Below are 12,029 nucleotides of genomic sequence, written 5' to 3' on the forward strand. Positions count from 1 at the left end.
CATCTGGCATCTGACGCAGCTGTTCCAATCATTTGCCAGTGGGAACTTCCCACACGGACAACTAGTGGGGGATGCAGGTTACGCACTTGAGCCGTGGCTGATGACACCCATCAGAAATGCACACACACCTGAACAGGAACGCCATAATGAGGCACACGCACAAACACGTAATGTCATAGAGCGTGTGTTTGGGCTGCTCAAGTCACAGTTCCGGTGTCTGGACATATCTGGCGGAGCCTTGCAGTACACACCAACTACATGTACCCAAATGATCATGATATGTGCTATGCTACATAATATGATCCTGCGGAAACAGCTGCAGCAGGACCAGCATAGGGCTGGGCCAAACATACGCCCACCATTGCCAAGGCCACCACAGGCAGAGGGTGACTCGGAGGAGGAACAACCTGACCTTGCCCCAGTAGGCAGAAGGAGGCGTGCCCAGTATGCCCTGGCCTTGGCAAAGAGGCAACGCATAGCACATACACTTGGTCAGTAGGAACACTGGGACTGATACCCGCTCTGACTCACTCATATAGTAACAGGGATGCCTAACATGACACAACCTGCTTCCAAACATGTACAGGGAGTGTAGTATGTGCATCCGACAGAGGCAGCCCTGCAGCACCACCTGAGGCATGAATGCCATGTGTCAAGTAATGTAACACCATGTACCATATGCACACCTGAGGACCCTGACTAACATCCACCCTCACCAATCACAAACCACAAAACACAAACCCACATTCATAGGTACCACAAGGGATAGGAACCTAGATGTAATGCTACCCAATGCCAGAAGTATAAACAGCAAGATGCGTGCAGTGTAAACACACACAGTATAGAGGATGTAGATATCAGTGCTGTAATAGACAACTGGGTCAAAGCCCACACCAGCACCCTAACACTACCAGGTCACACCTCATACAGGGATGTACATGTGCAAAAACATGGAACAAGCTACAAAACGAGGGTGACTAGCAATAAATGTCATGGATAGCCACACTCCCATGTTGGTACCACAACAAGAAGCAACATGGATTAGCCAAGGTCAAATACCAATTGCTAAAACTGCCTACTACTAAATAGCTTGCTGCAGACCACTGTCCTAATAGCAGGAACCGCACCAGGCCTATGTTCATAGGTTCATAGGTTCATACTAGGCTATCTGCCCTAGGGCATATATAAGCCTAGCCCAGAGTTTTGTGGCTTCCGCCACCCCTTCAGTTCTAAGGATAATATGCCCATTATTTTGCTGTACCTCTGTCAAGCAGTGACACTGATGTTATCCCTGGGGTATACCTGCGATCTCCCATCCATTGGTCATGATTTCTCTCGAACATAGCCAGCGAGGTGCCCAGCCTCACATGTACCAGGATGATGTTCCACAGCATAGGGAGTCTCTGGGTGATGAATCTGTCCCTCCAGCACGCCCTATTAATAGCCGTGTTGAGGTTTAAGTCTCCTGCCCTTGTAGATCTGATGGATTTAGAGGTGTTGAGATGAAGCATGTTCATTAATTCCGGGTTGGACATGGCCTACTATGTCAGGCACAGGCCACCTCTGAGCAGACAGTAGGTGACTGAATAGAGCTGGGGTTCCTTCAGTCGGGCAGCATAAGACATACATTTGAGACCTTTTATCCTTCTGGTGAGGAATGTTTGGGGCCTGTCCAATTGCTGCAGGTGTCGGGTCAGATACATTCCGAATGGGGCATTGTACTCAATCATTGGTCTGATGAGTGATGAGTACAGGGGAACAATGACCTCCCTAGATCTAGATGTGAATCCCTGCATGATCAGGTGGGCAATGTAGAAGGTCTTCCTAACTACTTTGGCAACATGAGTGTCAAACGAAAGGTTACTGTCAACCTGGGTGCCCAGATCCCTGATAACCTCTCCTGTGCTTAGAGGAGTAACACCTATATGGGAACTAGGGGTAACCTTGTTCTTCCCGAAGGGTATGACTATGCATTGTTTAGCGTTTAACTTTAGGCCATGGCTCTGGCACCAGTTATCCATTTCTATGAGACCCGTCTGAAGGATGTCTGTGTCAGATGGGTTTTCAACTATGGTTCCCAGTTAGCAGTCATCTGCAAACTTTGTCAGCCATAATCCCCCTGTGTTTGCTTGTACTTCTGAAAAGTAGATGCCAAACAAAAGTGGGCCCAGGACTGAGCCCTGTGGGATACCACTTGTGACAGGCTTGGAGTGTGACATGGCGCCAGCAACCTTGACCCTGTGGGTTCTGTCACTTACCAGTTTGTAACCCATCTTGTGATGTATGGGTCTACATTTAAGCTGGTGAGTTTGTCAATGATACCCAAGTGGGGTATTGTATCGAAAGCCTTTGCCAGGTCAAGGTAGGCTGTGTGGACTGCCTTGCCCTCGTCAATGGCCTTGGTGACCATTCTGAAAAAGTCAACCAAGTTTAAAAGGCATGATCGCCCTTGACAAAGCCAAACTGGGTTGGATCCAAAGTCTGCAAGTCCCCTATGTCTTCATTTATGAGTTCCATTATGATTCTCTCCATAGCTTTGCAGACCAGGCTTGTCAAGCTGATGGGACGGTAGTGTCTGGGGTCAGTGGAGGCACCTCCTTTGTGAAGTGGGACCACCGTTGCCATACGCCACTTCTTGGGTATGTATCCTGAGGTGAGGCTAAGATTAAACAGCTGCCCTAACTGCGGGTTTAATTCCTCATTGAGTTTGTGGAGCACACAACCGGGGACACCATCTGGTCCCATGGATGCTGTGTTTCTCGCCTTGGATAGAGCAGTTCTCACCTGAGCATTTGAGATGTTTGGGGGGCTACAATCCCCTGGTATAGATATCCCTCCCTTTGGGGGGGAGGGGGGGAATCTGCACTGAACCTGTCAGCCAGTATGTTGCCAATGTCTGTATGTTCAGTGATTTTTACATCATTATGAACTAATTCTGAACATATCTGGGAGTCACCTCCCAGGTTTCCAACATAGCTAAAAAAGGCCTCATGATTGTATTCTGAGTCCTTAGCGAGTTTCCTCTCAAAATGTGCCCTGGATGATTTTATGGGAGATCTCAGTTCTTTACTCATAATGAGCAGGGGTGTCTTCCCTTCTACGGATTTTGCTCTATCTTGTAGTAGCTCCTTCCTTCTGATGTAGAGCATGTTTATGGCTGGGGTCCAGCAGACTGCACACATGCCTTTGGTACAAAGAGTCTTTGTTTTGTGTGGGATTGCCTGATCCATGCAGTCCTGGAGGTGCTGGTAGAAGGCATTTGTAAGTGATTCAGCGGCTTGGGTAATGGTTTCCGCTGGCTTGGGGGCCTTGAAAGAGACCACACCAGTCTTTAGAAGTGTGAAGTTGGCTTCTGAGAAGTTCTTCACTGTGGTCTTCTTTATCTGGGGTGGGGGCGGGATGTGGACTCCCAGTGAGATTAGTTTATGATCTGATCTCACCAATGATGGGTATACTTCCGGTGTTGAACATTGTGACCCCATGTTCATGATGATGTGATCTAGTATGTTGTCTCCTCTTGTGGGGACGGTGACTAGTTGTTCCATGGCATATGAGGTTATGAACTCTAGGAACCTTTGGGCTAGAGTGTTGGGGCTTGAGTAGTGATCCCAGTCTATATTTGGATAGTTGAAATCACCCAGTATGATGGTGTTTGGAGATACATCTATCCCCTCCAGTGTTTTCAGGAAAGCTGTGTGAGGTTCCTGAGTTTGAGAGGGTGGCATGTAACCTGCTACAAACTGCCGAGCAGTCTTGCCTACGGTTAATTGCACCTGGATGGTCTCTGATGCATCGTGTGTTGCTACCAACCTTGAGGTGAGGGTGTCCTTGATGAATATGGACACCCACCCTCCTTCCTTGGTGTCGTCTGGATTTCGGGGCTGGAACGCATGATATGAGGTAACACCTGATACTGCCGGGGTGCTGTCAGGAGCCCTGAACCAGGTTACAGTCACAGCACAAACATCGATGTTCTCCATACTGAGAAGGGCTTCGAGTGCGTGCATCTTGAGGTTGAGACGTCTGGCATTGAGCAGCATTACCCTTAGTTTATTTCCTTTTTGTGTTCTATGGTGGTAGGTTTAGAATCTGAGCCTTGCCTAAAAAAGGCACAATGGGGGTGGCAAGAGCCCTAGCCAAATTCCGGAAGACCAGGGGTGACAGGTGCATGCCGTCCCCTGCGAATCAGCGTGGCTTGTCCAGCATGTCATCCCAGGTCGATGGACATTGGATCCCCTTTGAATGACACCATAGATTAAGCCAATTATTACAGCTGGTCATTGTGTCTCTGTATTGTGGCATCATTCTTGGTGAAGGTAGGATACTGCTCAAGGTCAGGGTCATACCTGCCTGGGCTACATAATCAGAGAGCTCCTCTATGTCTCTTTTCATGTAGTCCAAGGAGGTACATCACAGGTCATTCACACCAGCATGGACAATGACTGAGTCATACTTGTACTTGCAGTTGAGTGACCTGAGTGCTTGCATTATGTGGTGGATTCCAGCGCCCAATAGGCAGTTTACTGTGACCCTCTCCTTACTCAATCTGGTGAGCGGGACGTCAGTGTGTCTGACGATGGAGTCACCTATGACGGGTGTGTCTGGCATTGTGTTTGGCCTTAAGGGCTGTGAATGTTTGGCACACTGACTCTGTGGTCTATGTGTTGCATGTGCTGTGCCCTGTGGAGGCAGTTGTTTGGGTGTCTGCTTTGGTAGCCTCTGCTGTTATGGTAGATCTGTGATCAGAGGCTCCGAGTATGTCTTTGTGTGTTTATGTGTATGATTTGAAGTTGTGATAGTGCTATGTGAGACTGGGTTTGTGGTGTGTGTGGTCACCTTCTCCTCCTCTCTGGTCCTGCCAGTCCTATGTTGAGAGAGCTCAGCCTCCAGTTTGGCTATATAGTTGCATCTCTTGCATGCATTTGTGTTTTGTGGGAGAAGGAGAGGGTTGTCTGTGTACATGAGTCAATTGTAACATTGCCTCAATATTCCCAGGTTCATCAGCTGAGCAGGAGAGGACACTAGCAACTGATCCCTTGACATGCTAGAAGGAATAGACAACAAACTGTTGGAAGACAGGAAGATATCAAGCTCCCCAAACCACATTATATCGCTTGACTGACAATACCTACACATACACCATAGTTTCATAGTTTACTACTAGGCTATCTTCCCTAGTGCATTTATAAGCCTAGCCATAGTGATGTGGCTATTGCCACCCCTTATAGTGGTAATAAGTGTACAGAATAGATTCCGAATATTGTGCCTCTCACTTAGTAGTGACACATTATGACCCCGTACATAATTGAATACCTTGACTGTGCCTCTGTCTAGTAGTGACACAGGGGGGACCCCTGGGGTAAAACTACAATCCCACATCCAGTTGTCCAGACTTCTCTTGAAGAGAGTCAGTGAGGGACTCTGTCTAACATGAACTGGGATACTCTGCTAGAGTGTGAGATGCCTGTGAGTTATGACTCTGTCCCCCCAGCATGTCTTATACATGTATGTGCTGAGGTTCAAATCTTCAGCTCCCATGGTTCTGGTGGATTTGGATTGCTTGCAGTGGAGCATGTCCACCACATCCTGATTGGACATGGTCTTGTATGTCAGGCATAGGTCACCTGCAAGTATGCGGTATGCCACTGAATAAAGCTGGATTTCCTTTAGTCTGGAAGCATATGACATGTGTTGTAGACCCCTGATCTCCTTGGTAAGGTACTTTTGGGGTCTCTCCAGCTGTTGCAAGTGCTGGGTGAGGTACGTACCAAATGGGGCTTTGTATTCAATCATGGGCCTGATAAGGGAGAAGTATAGTGGTACAATGACCTCCTGTGATCTGGATGGAAAACCCTTCATGATAAGGTGGGCAAGATAGAAAGTCTTTCTAACCACTTTGGCAACATGGGTGTCAAATGAGATGTCACTATCTACATGTGTCCGCAGGTGTCTGATTTGTATTCTGTGCTCAGTGGGTTGCTGTCTATGTATTGATATGTGGGCACTTTGTTCCACCCAAAGGGGATGACCACACATCAGTTGCAGTCAGTTACAGGCCATGATTCCGGCACCAGCTATCTGTCTTTGTGACGGCATTCTGTAGGATGTGTGTGCCGGCTGATGTATTCACTTATGGTGCCTAGGTTGCAGTCATCTGCAAACTTTGTCAGCCACAACCCTCCTATGTTTGCTTTCACATCTGAAAAGTAAATGCCAAATAAGAGGGGTCCCAGGACAGATCTTTGTGGGACACCACTTGTGACTGGCTTTGAATCTGACAAGGCACCTGCAATGTCGACTTTATGGGTTCTGTTTCCTAGCCATTTTGCAAACTATCCTGTGACATATGATTTCATATTTCAGCTGTTGAGCTTGTCTATGATGCCTGAGTGGGGTATTGTGTCAAAGGCCCTAGCCAAGTGCAGGTAGGCTGTGTGGACTGCGTAGCCCTCATCAATGGCCCTACTGACAGTATCAAAATAGTCAACTAGGTGCAAAATGCAGGATCTGCCCTGTACAAAGCTGAACTGGGTGGGATCAAGGGTCTGTAGGTCACCAATGTCTCTAAGAGCTCCATAATGACTCTTTCCATAGCTTTGCAGACAAGGCTGGTTAAGCTTGTGTGGTGGTAGTCCCCAGGGTCTGTGGAGGCATCTCCTTTGTGGAGTGGGACCACTGTTGCTGTACGCCAGTGTTCAGGTACATATCCTGTAGCAAGGCTAAGGTTAAATAGCATTTGTATATACGGGTTTAGCTCCTTCTGGAGTTCACATAGCATGCAACTGGGGATACCATCAGGTCCCACTGATGCTGTGTTCTTGTCTTTGCTGAGTGCGGCTCTCACATGGACATCTGAGATGACAGTGAGGTTACATTCATCTGTGATAACTATCTTCTGTTGGGGGTGAGGGAGGGGGAAAATTGCACTGAACCTGTCTGCCAGAATGTTGCCAATATCTGTCAGGTCACTGAAATATATGTTGTTGTGTACCATCTCAGAGCATATCTGAGGGTTCCCACCCAGGTGTCTGACATAACTGAAGAAGGCAGTCTGGTTATCTTTATCGTCTTTGGTGTTTATGTCTCAAAGTTGACCTTGGATGTCTTTATGAGAGAATGTAGCTTTTTACTAGTGCTGCTCACAGCTGCCTTCCCTTTAGGAGATGTATCTCTGTCTTGCATTAGTATCCTTCATCTGTTATACATTTTGTTTATGGCTGGGGTCCACCAGACAGGCCACATTCCCTTGGTGGAGAGGGTCATGTTTTTATTTGTGATTGCATGGTCCATGCTATCTCAGAGATGTCCGTAGAAAGTGTCTGTGAAGGAGTCACCATTGTGTGTTGTGTTTTCCACTGGCTCTGTGGGCTTAACGGATACCATCTCAGTCCAAAGAAGTGTGAAGTCAGCTTTTGAGGTGTTTGCCACTATACTCTTTGTATTATATTAGCACTGACACAAGTGTAGACAATTTCCCAGAATCCATCAAACAAAACGGACATGCAAAATGTAACACTTCCACAAGAGGGGTAAGCATACTGGATGTGATAATCAGAAATATGTGTACTGGATGTCAAGATGAGAAGTGTATCCCTCACTGGTAAGACCAGACCATAGAGTAATAACACTGTAGTTACACATCACGACCCCAGTCGCTGGCCAGACTACCACAGTGAAACACATGTATAAAGCATAGCTTGCACCCCTACAAACCAATGTGGAATCCATGAAAAGCCCTGTGCAGGTCCAGAATATGGGACACACTGCAGAACATGTTATACAGGCATACCATGAACACAGCCAAGAGTGCTTGGAGTCTACAATCACAAGCAACAAGACACAATGCCATACACCCAGGCATCTGGCATGCTGGACACCATAAATTATTAAACCACTGAAGAGAATGAGGAAGCTACCACATGATAGATCAAACATGAAAAGTGAAGTAATCAGTGATCACTAGTATGGCAATAAAATGTATCCACACATACAATCCACTAAGGCCAGGCAAAACAAGTAGAATCTGTGAATCCAGTGGCAATGTGACACCTGTCCCAAGTACACACACAACAACAACTCACCCCAATAAATACAAATGTATGTGATAGACGCAACCAGGTAGCCAAACCGGGGCCTGAGCACCCCCAAATCAGTACTGTCAAAACTAGTCAGGAGGACAAGGTAACCACATACACCACAAACCCAGTCCCACATAGACCTACAACGACTGTAACCCAAACACATAAACACAAAAACATTCCCAGAGGCCCTAATTACAAACACACAACACCAACACAAGCCTCCAAAGCAGACACCCAATAAAACAAACTCCAGACATAGCACATGTAACACATAGTACACAAAGCTGGTGTGCCAAACAGTCACAGGACAGAAGGAGAAACAACATGCCTGATACAGTTGTAATAGGTGACTCCATAGTGAGATATGCTGCTGTCCCAGGGATGGCTTGCACCTGTTACCCATGAGCGTCAGGATATTGCCTAAGGCTTTTGCAAACTACAGAGATCCTCCCGTAGGCAAGGCCAAAAAGAGCAACCCACCACCATAGAAAACAAAACTGGAAAGAAACAGAAGGGTAATGCTGATCAATGCCAGATGTGTAAACCTCAATATGCATGCTCCTGAGGCCCTCCCCAGTATGGAGAACATTGATGTCTGTCCAGTGATACACACCTGCTGCAAGTCTCGTGACAGCACACCAGCACTACCAGGTAATACCACATATCATGTGTTATGGCCACAAAACCTGTAACAAAACATAAAAGGAGGGTGAGTATCCATATTTAGCACAGACAGCCATACGTCCAGTTAACTGACAATGCCTATGTCACTGCAGTCCACCCATGTGCAACTACCTGTACGCAAGACTGCTGTACAGTCTGTAGCATGCTACAGACCACATTCTCACACACAGGAACCCCACCCCACTGTCCTGAAGACAGTGGACAGTATGAATGTACCACCAAATACAAAACAAGGTACACACAAATTACCACATAGGTGGTAAACCATTATGTGTGGAAGGAGTAATCAGGGACCTAGTGACACAAGTGTACAACCACCTGTTATGTGACAGCCACATCACCAATTTGTCTAGGAAGACTGTATATTGGACACTGTATCATGAAAGGATTCACATCTACGTCAACAAAGGTCATTGTGCCCCTATACTGTTCCCCCTATCAGACTATATTGTAATACAATGCCTCATTTGGGATGTACATTACCTGGCACCTGCAGCAGTTAGAAAGACCTCAAAGGTACCTCAGCAAGAGTCAGAAAGGGTCTCAACTATATCTCATACGCTGCCTGGCTGTAGACACCACAGCCGAATGCAGTCACATACTGCCAACACAGAGGCATTGTATGTCTGTTGTACAAGTCCATGTCCAACACAGAAGTAATGGACATGCTCCACCCCAGAAAACTCAAAGCCATTGGAGCTGTGTGAGTCAGAGATGTCAACCTTAACACATAATCAAATAGGATGTGCTGGAGGGACAGATACCTAACCCTGAGTCTCTCCACACCCTGGAACAGAATACCACTACATGTTAGGCAGAGCCCCTCACTGACACTCTTCAACAGGAAGTTAGCAAAATGGATGGATAATTGTAGATGTACACTGGGGGTCTTTACTGTGTCATGTCCAGACAGAGGCACAGCTAAGTAAATCATAAGTGGCCATAATATTCACATAGCAAGGGGTAGCAAAAGCCACATGCACTGTGGCTAGGCTTACAAATGCCCTAGGGTGGATAGCCTAGTATGAACCTATGAACCTACTATGATACAAATTGTACAGGACACTAAGGATAACTCCAAGGCTGCTGCAACTGATGGTAGTAAGCGTGTTGTGAATTCCTGGATATGCTCTGGATCACACAAATATTACAAACAACTTACCAAACACACACACGTATTGCCAACATACATCCTGACAGGTGCAGTGCAAACCCCCCCCACATAATGCCAAATATCTTTCCCAGCAGACTGCTGCCTTCCTGACATTATGTCAGCCTTACCACAGGATATGTACCCAAAGAGCAGTGTACAACAACAGTGGGTGTTCTCAAGAAAGGTGTTACCTGAATGGATACTAAAAACAACCACCACAGAATCCTGAGAAGCTTGGTCTGCACAGCTATGGAAAGGATCAGCATGTACCGCAGACATAACGATATTGGGGATCTATTGACACCCGACCCTACCCAGTGTGGGTTTATGAAGTGCAGACCCCGCCCCTAAACATGTGTGACTCAGTTGAAACAGTGATCGAGGTCGCTGATGAGGGCAATGTGGTCCACACAGTGTAGCTGGACCTTGCAAAGCCTTCCATACAATACCCTACATGTTCAATATAGATATGCTCACCAGCTTATATATACACCCCAATGTCACTAGAGGGGTTGCAAACCAGACCAACGACAGAACTGACATGGCCAGACATGCTGCAGCCATGTCAGACTTCAAACCACATATAACAGGTATCCCACAAAGCTTGGTCCTGGGACCTTTCCCGTCTGATATATATGCCCCATAGGTACAGGCCAACATGTAAGGACTGTGCCTGAACATGTTTGCAGAGGACTACAAACCGCCTAACATATCTGACACTCCAGCTGACACAAGCATCCCACAAAAGGGCCACATAGAAACAGACAACCGGTGCCATAGCCATGTCAGCATGTGAAATGGAGAAAACTATATAGTCACCCTCTGTGGATATACAGTAAGTGACCACCAATTACCACATAGGTGTTAACCCATTACATACTTCACATGTAATGACGGACCTGGGTACACAAGGGGATAGATATACTGCATAGGACAAACATGTGGCTGTAGTGTTAACAGAAACAATCCATATACCAACCTAATCATGAAGGTTATGACATCTAGATAAGGGGAGGTCATTGTGGTTCTGCAGTTATCCTTCATCAGCGTTACAAATGACCACAACAGCCTCTGTGGGGTGTACCTCAGCAGACACCTCCATCAACTGTAAAGTCCACAACAGTACCTCACCAGGAGTATCAAAGAGCTTGAACACATGTAATGTGTTGCCTGATTAAACAGAGTGCAACTCCACACACTGCCATGCTGGCCACCCAGACGCAAGCTGTGCCTGATGTAGAAAGCCATGTCCAAGCTGGAATCAATGAACATGCTGCACCTTGTACAATCTGAATGGCAGTGAGCTATGCACATGAGGGACCTGAACCCCAGCACTGACATACATAGGGCAAGCTGTACTGCATTATCCATAACACAGAAGCCACCCCCACGCATGAGTAAGCTACCAGTACAGGTTATCCATAGAGTCACTCATTGATTATCCTCAACAGGAATCTTAATGAGTGGATGGGAGATGGTAGGTTTACCATGGGTATCAATGTTATGTCACAGGTAGACAGAGGCACAGTATACTAAACAAGACATATGTCATGGCAAACTACACTTACAATGTGTCGAAGGACAAACACACTCTCTGACTAGCATTAGAAATGGCCTGGGGCACATCGGTAGTGTTTGCCAATGTACACCTATGTTGTGGAATACACTACTGATGTTGGATGAGGTTGTTGTAAGTAGTTCATATCCGAACATAATGCAACATGGTCAGATAGGTTCATAGGTTTATACTAGGCTATCTGCCCTGAGGCAGTTATAAGGCCAGCCCAGAGTTTTGTGGCGTACGCCACCCCTTATATGGAAACAATACTGTGCCCATTAGCTTGTCGTGCCTCTGTCCAGCAGTGACACAGAGACGGTCCTGGGGTAAACCTTTGATCTCCCATCCACAGGTAAAGAGTCCCCTTGAACAGAGCCAGTGAGGTGCTCTGCCTCACATGGACCGGGATTGTATTCGACAGCATAGGGAGTCTCTGAGTGATAAATCTATCCCTCCAATATGTCCTACTTATATCCCTGCTAAGGTTTAAGTCACTTGCCCTAGTGGTTCTGGTGGATTTGGCTTTGGGACTTATTTTTCCCTGGCTAAGGGT

The sequence above is a fragment of the Protopterus annectens genome, chromosome 3.part1 (assembly GCF_019279795.1).
Source record: "Protopterus annectens isolate FY-2018-M chromosome 3.part1, PAN1.0, whole genome shotgun sequence".
NCBI classification, from domain to species: Eukaryota; Metazoa; Chordata; order Ceratodontiformes; family Protopteridae; genus Protopterus; species Protopterus annectens.